The 8641-nt window shown below is 34.6% G+C and overlaps 1 pseudogene; it reads left to right on the top strand.

Moving 5' to 3' along the window:
• Positions 1–2849: 2849 nt before the first annotated feature.
• Positions 2850–4005, top strand: LOC112008633 (G-type lectin S-receptor-like serine/threonine-protein kinase SD2-5; annotated as a pseudogene).
• Positions 4006–8641: the final 4636 nt, after the last annotated feature.

Raw genomic sequence — 8641 nt, 5'->3', positions numbered from 1 at the left:
AAAAGGAGTGCATTTATTTAAAGAAAACTTTGCATTAGGAAAGACAAACTGAAGGACTTGATCATTTGGATGACCAAGCCTTCTGTGCCACAAGGTTTTATTTACACTGACAGAATTTGAAACAGTGTTGCAGACTTTGGAGGATAAAGCTAGATGTGAGGCTTGATGAGGATAGATGGGATAAACACCATCTTCACTCTTGCCTTGGTAGAGGACCTTCCCCGTGTCCAAAGCCTGAATGGATAAGAGATTCTCATCAAAATAACACCAGCAATGGTTGTCATGACAGATTTTATGGACAGAGGCCAGATTAGAAGAAATAGAAGGGACCCTAAGGACATTGTTCAATTTAAGAGTGGAATAAGGTGAAGGAAGAAGAGTTTTACCTATGTGGGTGATGGGTAGATTCTGTCCATTACCAACTGTCAAATGATCTTGACCACTATAGGGCTGAGGTAGGCTGAGTTGATTCAGATTGGCAGTGACATGATCAGTAGCTGCACTGTCAACTAGCCAAGGTTGTGCCTGTGCAAAACAAGCATTGGAAGCAGTGGCCATGGCAGCAAGTTTAGTAGGTGGATGCTTGCCTTGATAGGCATAGTCCATCCTATGATAGCAATCAATTGCTGTATGGCCAAGTTTACCACAGATTTGGCAAGAAGGTCTATCTGATCTGGGAACTGAGGAACTAGAATTTGACTGATTTGGTTGAAAGGGTGAAGTAAAAGGGTTGTATTGATTGTATTGAGATGAGTGATAACCACCTTTGCCTCCTCTTCCACCTCTATGGTTGAAATTACCTCTGCCCCTTCCTCTATTGAATTGATTTGGATTGAAATTTCCACTTGATTTTGGAGTAGCAGTTGCAGCCATTGCAAAGATTGATTCTTTAATATCCAAACCTTCATTTAAGGACTCCTCTTCTGCATTAAGCATAGTTGATAACTCATCAAAACTCAGTTTAGTGTTCCTGGTTCGAATTGCTGACCTAAATGCATTGAAATCTTTGGGAAGCCCCTTCAGAGTTATGTGAAGTAGCTCATCATCATCAATTAGTACACCAACAACTAGTAGCTTATCTCTCACTACTTTAATCTTTTGCAAGAAAACATCAATAGAATCTGCTCCCTTCTTAAGGTTATGAAGTTCACCTTTAAGATTCATCACATGAGACCTAGAGAATGAAGAAAATCTATTCTCCAATACCTTCCAGACTTCTAACGCAGAAGTGCACCCAACAGTTAGTGCTAGAATTGATGGTGAGAGAGTTGAACTGATAAAAGTCAATAAAGCTTTCTCCTTTGATCTCCAGAGAGTGTAATCTGGATTCACTATTGAGGTAAAATCTCCACTCAGATCCTTGAGAAATTTCTCTGGAATCAATTGTGGTTCTTCGAGTAACTCAAACAAAGAGTAGGTCTCCAAAATCATTGAAATTTGGTGTTTCCAGACAATATAGTTGGCATTGTCTAGTTTGATTGTCATCATATTTGACATATTTGACAAAAGAAGAAGTGGCTGATTCATTACATTGATTGTGGAACCAGAGGTTGTTGAAGAAGTAGCAGCACTTGAACTTGAGGACGCCATAGAAGGATTCTGTACAGGAACTTCAGGATTTTCCTGCTCTGATACCATGAAGAAAACTGTGTTGATTTGTAAAACAAAAATTTACTGAGATGAACTTTGTTTGTGAAGTAAGAAAGAGAGATAGAAAAATGAGAAGGAAAGAAAGAGAGATAAACAGAGAAGAAGAGAAAGAGAGAGAGAGAGAGAGTTTAACAAAGAGAAGAAATCTGTATATCTTTCTTAATGATAAAAATGTGGATACAAGAATATATATATATTACACTGAAGCTCTCTAACTGCTTGATAACCAACCCAGAATATACGGAGCTTGTAACTAACTCTGCACCAGAAATGATAACTGACTTTGGCGCCAGAACTAACGGCTTCAAGCACAGAGAAGAACGACACCGTTTCCATCCTTCAGAAGCTTTGTATTTTATCTCTTAAAACGGTGCGCTGCACATTAATTAAAACGGTGCGTTTATGTTCTTTAACTTCAAGTGAAACGGTGCGTTGCACTGAGCTTTGATAATTCATCTTCAACCTCGCACCAGCTCAACCATTGTCATCCTTGTTTTGATTCTTTGAACTGAAACTCTTATGAACATTAACAGAACCAAGAGGGTTTCCAGTGGAAGGAAGTGGCTGATCTTCTCAAAACGATAACTGTAGTTATCCTATGGTTTGCGGCACTGACGGAGTTTGTAAAAACAGCCAGTGTAGTTGTCCTCTACCCGAAAATGGGACAGACTATTTTAAGGAAGTGAACGAAAGGGAGATTGACAGTGGATGTTCCTTAATTACTCCCATCTCTTGCGAATCTTCCCAAAATTGGCATATTTTGGAGCTTGAGAACGTTACTTTAACCACAATGTAGAACTCCAAAACGTAAATTCAGAGTTTTGCAAACAAGCATGCTTAAAAAATTGTTCCTGCAAAGCTGCTACTTTCATACAGGACTCTTCTGGAAGTCCCTATATCGGGTCGTGCTCTTTACAATCCCAATTTTATTCACTTATGAATGCGGTGATGATGTTTGATGCTTATAATTATTCTGCGTTTATAGCATACATCAAGGTGCAAAATGTCTCAAGTGCAGTCCCTCTTTCCCCAAGATCAGTTCCTTCTCGAGAGGAGACAAACCATGGAAAGAAAAGAAATGGGCTTGTAATAGTACTGGGGTCCAGCGTAGCAACTATTTTTGGTCTGTTTCTTCTAATTGGGATATTGGTTTTTTGGTTTTGGAAAAGTAAAAATTTTGATGAAGTTGATGAGTACTATTTAGATCATGTACCTGGAATGCCCACACAATATTCTTTTAAGGATTTGCAAGTCATGACGAGGAATTTCAAGAAGAAGTTGGGTGCGGGTGGATTTGGCACAGTTTTTGAAGGGGCTCTAATTGATGGCACTAAAATTGCTGTTAAGCATCTTGATGGTTTTAGTCAAATAAGGAAATCGTTTTTAACTGAAGTTGAGACAATTGGTAGCATTCATCATCTCAACTTGGTAAGATTGACTGGGTTTTGTGCTCAAAAATCTCATTTGCTTATTGTTTATGAGTACATGTTTGATGGGCCTTTGGATAAATGGATTTTCCACAAGACACGAGAGATTAATTTGGATTGGCAACAGAGAAAGAAGATCATTCTTGACATAGCAAAAGGACTTGCTTATCTTCATGAAGAATGCGGTAGAAAGATAGCTCACTTAGACGTTAATTAGACCTGAAAATATCCTCCTAGATGAGAATTTTAATGCAAAAATTGCTGATTTTGGTTTGTCTAAATTGATTGATCGAGACCAGAGTCAAGTTGTAACAATTATGAGAGTAACTCCTGGCTATTTGGCTCCAAAATAGTTGACTTCAATAATTACTATGAAAGTAGATGTGTATAGTCTTAGAGTTGTGCTATTGGAAATATTGTGCGGTCGGAGACATTTTGATAATTCTCAACTAGAGGAGGCAATGCATTTACTATGACTGTTCAATGAAAAGTTACAGGAGAAGCAGTTGTTGGATCTATTGATGAGTACAGTGAAGATATGCAATTACATGGAGCTGAAGTTGTGGATATCATCATGATGAGGGTTGCTACTTGGTGTTTGCAAAATGATTTTACAAAGAGGCCTTTTATGTCAATGGTTGATAAGGTCTTGGACGGTGTTGTCGACGTTGAAGAGAGCCAGTGGCGACGCCACGTTGAAGTCAGGGTGTTCTTAGGAACACCCTGACTTGAAAAAAAAAATTAATATATAATAATTTTTTTTTTTTTTTATCTATTTACCCTTAAAAAATAAAATAGGAACACCCTCAAGCAAAATCAGGAACACTCTCAAAAATTTTTATGCCAAACAAATTTTGAACTTAAAAAAAAAAAAAAAAAAAAAAATCTTATGCCAGCCAAATCCAAACGTATAGCTTTCATCCCAAAAAAAAAAGTTGTATCTTACATTATTATTATTTAGTTCTTGTAAAACTGTTGAGGCTTGATCATATTTTGTAAATACTAATACTTGTTTATTTATTTATTTTTTTGGCATAGAACTTGCACAAATGAAATTAGATGAGCTTGTGGAAGATGTTATGAATTTGGACATCAACAAAGAATCTATGGATGATAATCGTGTCATAGTCAGGAGTAGTCTACTATTTGCTCAAATTATTTCAATATTGATACTTAGCATTTGGCGAGTTCTAAGGATAATATATTTTTGTTGAACTATGTTATTTTATTTTTGTTAAACTATGTTATTTTGAATTTGGGTTGAAGTGTTGCACTTCTTTTGGAGTGTAAAGAACTTATTTCTAGAAAAATGTTATATTTTTGTTGAACTATATTATTTTGAATGTGGGTTAAAGACTTGAAGTGTATGAACTGTTTTTTAGAATGTAAAAAATTATTTCTAGATGGATGTTACATTTAATATTATACAGGTTGAAATGGGTTGTGTTATATTCGTGTCAACTCAACACGACTCGTTTATTAAGCGTGTCAAATGGGTTGGGTCAGGTCAACCTGCCTTATTAACAGGTCGGGTTAGGGTTGAAGGATCTTGACACGATTATTAAATGGGTCGGGTTAGGGTTGAGCGATTTAGTCGAATACCCCTACCTCGACACGACACGAACCCGACACGCTAACCCGAATTGACACCCCTACTAGTAGTATAGATTAACTACTCAAGACTACTAACCAGTCTTATTCGTAAAAAAAAAAAAAAAAAAAAAAAAAAAAAAAAAAAAAAAAAAAAAAAAAAAAAAAACTACTTACCAGTCATGTATCAAAAAAGACTGCTTACCAGTCTTTGAGAATTTACTGGTAACAAAAAAGACTGCTTACCAGTCTTTGAGAATGACCTATCTCCTGATGAAATGATTTCAATTGTAATCATATCAAGAGGATGAGTAGTCTAGTCCGAGACATGTCTGATCTTCATTATACAATTTTCATGAAATGACCTAATTCTATATTTTTCTTGTGCATCCAAACCAAAGGCTCGAAAATAGCATCGATATCATACTACTAGTAACCTCAGCCAAACCAGATGATTTTGAACCCGGTGATGACTTAAATAATTGATAATGAAATTTATAGAATTCGACAAAGATTTTGAATTTTTTTTTTTCTTTTATCATGAGTTTGAATATTAATTGAACTTGCAAAAGTCAGATACTTGATTATTTATAGTTTTTTTTTTTTTTTTTTAAACGTAAACCTTATAGCAAATGAGAGATTCAATAATTCATAAATTTGGAATATGAAATATAACATTTAAATCTATGTCGTACACATATTTCTACCAACATCATTTAAATTAAGTGACATATAAGTTACAGATAGAGAAGTCATGGTGATTTCCATATTAGGGCTCAAACCTACTACAATAGATAATTCAATCACCACTTCCAACCAATTATAAACATGATGTCATAATTAGTCTCATATGAAAATGATGTTGTACTAATAATAATGTGTCACTTCCACATATGAAAAAAGTTAGGCATCTAATATTATTTAGATGCAATTATTTAATGGTCCACGACTCCAGGCAAGAGGATATTCTCTATTTTATTGAAAATGAAGAGAATTCATTAATTTCATTGTTTAGAGTTTATTAACTAAATCAAATAGTGTATAGAATATCATGTTATTTAAATTTTAAATAATGTAACATTATGTACGCTTTTCAATTTATAATATTTAATCTTATAAAATAGATTCTCTCTAGTTTTTTTAAAATAAAATCGAGAGAAATGTTTTCCTAGGTGGACACTCATATTTGGACCAGCTCGTTCCACACGTTTTTGCAAGTGGGAGACCTAGGTAAAGTTGGTAAGAAAAAAGCACCCAAAAAAAACTTTTGAATAGAAAAGGTAAAGGTTAGTTAAAAAGTGAAATGCTTTGAATGGAAAGGTTAAAGTAGGGGTGTTCACGGTGCGATTCGGTGTGATTTTGGGTCATTTTTAGCACTACATTTTGCGGTACATTTTTGGGTCATTTTTAGCACCGCACTTTGCAGTGCGGTTTAACTAAAACTATAACTGCACCGCACCTTATTTTTGCGATCATATGTGTGGTGTGGTGCGGTTTAGAGTTTAGCCAAAACTATAACTGCATCGCACCTCATTTTTGCGATCACATGTGCGGTGCTATGTATAAGATGCAATTTGAAGTTGGTATATTTTTCAAATTTTAGGCTTTTCCTATCCAACCCAAAACTAATTTTTCCCCTTTTTTTGGGGCAAGTTTTAAATTATTGAGCTAGTTTTTCTTTATTTTTGGTTGGCTTTTCTAGTCAACACTTGTTAGGGTTATCAAACTTTTTTTTTTTTTGAAAATTAGAGTTATTAAACTATGAATAATATATTTAATATTAAAAATAAATAAATATATTAATATATAGAGAGGATGCGGTGTGATGCAGTACACTGTTCTTGCTGTGCGGTGCGATTATGCCATTTTCCGGGCAATTTTGTTGTGATTTTTGTGGTTTGTGCAGTTTATGCAGTTTGATGAACAGCCTTAAGTAAAAGGGTTAATCAAGTTACTTTTACTTCATGGCCCAGGGGCCACGTAATATTGTGTCCGTCTCACAAGTTCGTTCCACACGTTTTTGCAAGGGGTTTGTGCCTCTCTCACACGGACTTGTTGGCTCCACGCAATTGTTCAAGAGAGAGAATGCGAGGAGGGTTTAATTGAGGTACTTTTCCTAGGAACATACATGAATCCGAACATGATTGAGCCCCTCCATTTCATTGTTCTAATTATATACAAGGAAAGGTTCACAATCACATTGAAAAAAAAAAAAAACTTGAACTTGTAAGCACAACCATCTAACCTCAGTCAATTAAATTAGATGAATTTGTGCCTGGTGAAGTAAATAACTGATAATGAAAAACTGCGGAATTTAGCAAAGATTGTGTCTTAACTGAACTTGTAAAGTTAGATGCTTGACTAATGATTCTTACAAAAACAATTAAGAATTGTAAAAATTATAGCAAATGAGATCTTTGTTCAATAATTCATAAATTTCAAACTTGAATATCACCATCAAACATATGTCGTACACATATTTCTAACATCATATAAAGGGATATATATGAAGCTCTGCCATAGCTGGGTTCAAACCAGCTACAACAATTTGGAAATTAGAAAATTCAATAAGCACTAGAAGGAATTTATTACAGAACAGAGATATTACTTCACTCATCATGCAGCAAAAATACATATTCTTGTGAATTGTCATCGTGGTCCTGATAGAAATGAATCCAATAAAACTGTCGCACTGCTAATATCCTGATGCATGACTCTTGCTCTTGTGTTTGGAATAGGTGCATTTTAGAAGTTAAATTCTATGCTCTCTTCAGTGGCGACTCCAGGAATTTTGTTCAGGGTATTCCTATTCCACTTTGAAAAAATTTCAAGTAATTTCGGTCTATTTCGAGTGTTTTAGGACGTTTCGGTAAATACTGGCCGAAAATAAATATAAACCATCAATATCATAATAAACATCATGCTTTGAGACTCAATTATTATTATTTTTTTTTTTTTTAAGTTTTTCATATCCAGATGCATATTTTCTAGTAGACATTTCTAATCAAACAATATGATTTTTTTTTTTATAAAAACTAAAATAAAAAATAACTTTAAAGTGTAGAGCAAATGAGAAATATAATCTAATTTATATAAAAATTATTGTTGTAATTTCATCAAATAATACCAAGTTTTTAACAATCTTAACCTGCATAAATAAAGATTTATTCATTATATTACTGATCACTAAAATATATATATATATAAACACAAGATTAAAAAAAAGAAAAAAAATTAATCACATCCATAACAAAAACAAGCCCAGCCCAACCAAGACCCACTCACCACAAAAAACATAAAACAAATCCTGATATCCTATTACATTTACACGTATAACCCCAAAAAAAAAAAAAAGGCAGCACGGCCCAGCCCCACGGCCCAACCCTCTTAACAAATATAAAGTAGAATAGAAAGCAAACCAAGCCTTATAAGCCTATTAGTTATACACTTATACCTGAAGCAGTGAAGCTCAAAAGTCAAAATGACAAAACCCATTACCCAACATCCCAGCCAGAATCAAAACGCAGCACGGCACTGACGGCAGCAGCGAAAAAAAAAAAAAAAAAGGGCAGTCGGCGGAGGAAAGGAAGCTTGAGCCAGCAGCCAGGCAGTCCAATGATTTAGATTAGATCGGAGGAAAGGAAGCTTGAGCCAGGCAGCCAGGCCCAGTAACAGTGGAGAAAAAGAATGAGAGAGGCGGAGAGCAAGAGTTGACAGAAAAAATGAGAAAGAGACGGTAAAAATGTTAGGGATTTGAGGTTTTTTATTTGTTTTGATTATTAATTGTTTTTTGGTTAATTTCTTAGACCGGATTGGTAGTTTATTTGGTTGGATTTTGGTTTGTCTAGAGATAATGATGTTATTTTTGGTGCAATTGATTTTATTTAGACCAAAAAATTTTGTTGTGCTACCAATGTTTAACTGGGTATAAGTGTAAAATCCAAACAAATTTGTTCGGTAAAATCATAAGGTTT

The sequence above is a fragment of the Quercus suber genome, unplaced genomic scaffold (genome assembly GCF_002906115.3).
Source record: "Quercus suber isolate HL8 unplaced genomic scaffold, Cork oak 2.0 scaffold_887, whole genome shotgun sequence".
Lineage (NCBI taxonomy): Eukaryota > Viridiplantae > Streptophyta > Magnoliopsida > Fagales > Fagaceae > Quercus > Quercus suber.
Note: the sequence above shows the minus strand (reverse complement) of the source record. Positions and strands in the feature narration are given on the sequence as shown.